We start from the raw sequence: 930 nt of genomic DNA, 5'->3' as shown, positions 1-930 counted from the left end.
AAGGTTAGGAGAATGTTGAAACATCCCAGCCACCCGGACAACAGCCTCTTTGTCTCTGCTCAGGTACTGCCTACTGAAGAAGATCAACTCACAGAGGCTCAGAAGAAGCTTCTACCTTCAGACCATCCACATCCGGAATGAGTACACTCTGCTCATCTCTGTCCTTAACTCAGTACTATACTCTGCACAACAGCACTGTATATTTATACCTGCTAGATTATAAAAATCTACATTCTGTAAATAAACGTGAATATACATAAATTTACTCTCTCTAGATCCATATTATGTATACTTCTCTATTTAGGTGAACTGTCCAATTTCATATGTCATCTCAGCTCATTTTATTTCATTCCATTAATAAATATTTTATATTTTGGACTTGGTTTACATAATATGTTTGGTGTGTATAGTACGTTTCTCCTTTTTACTTTGCCTAGTGTACATATTTAGCAGCTAGTGGAAACATCACTGCTCATTGTTAGGGTATGTTGCATGTTACCGATAAAACTTTGACTTGAATATGCTATGTTTACTCCTTCACCCTCTAAGTTCCCTAGATCATACAACATATTTTTATGCAATATTCGATGCATACTCTCTACTTTTCTTTGACTTTGTGGATGATAAGGGGAAATTTCATTGATCTTTACTTTAAGCTACTGCATGAGTTCCCTCAGCACCTTGGTCATTTTGGATTACTGTATGAGGACCATGTTTAATATAAATGTGGTTGTTTGTTTGGCTATTTCATTGCTACCTTTCCCTGTCAGCTGCTTAAGCCAGAAATATCTACTGAAGATGTCTGGCACCATTAGAATATATCTTTATGTGGCTTTGCCATACCATACTTTCCATCTATTCATATCTACAAGATCAATCTGGTGTCTGGTCTGGACATCCTTGATTAGCTTCAGGATGGGCTTGTCCACA

This window comes from Borostomias antarcticus (genome assembly GCF_949987555.1).
Source record: "Borostomias antarcticus genome assembly, chromosome: 24".
In the NCBI taxonomy this organism is placed as follows: Eukaryota; Metazoa; Chordata; class Actinopteri; order Stomiiformes; family Stomiidae; genus Borostomias; species Borostomias antarcticus.
This window is presented reverse-complemented; position numbering follows the sequence as displayed.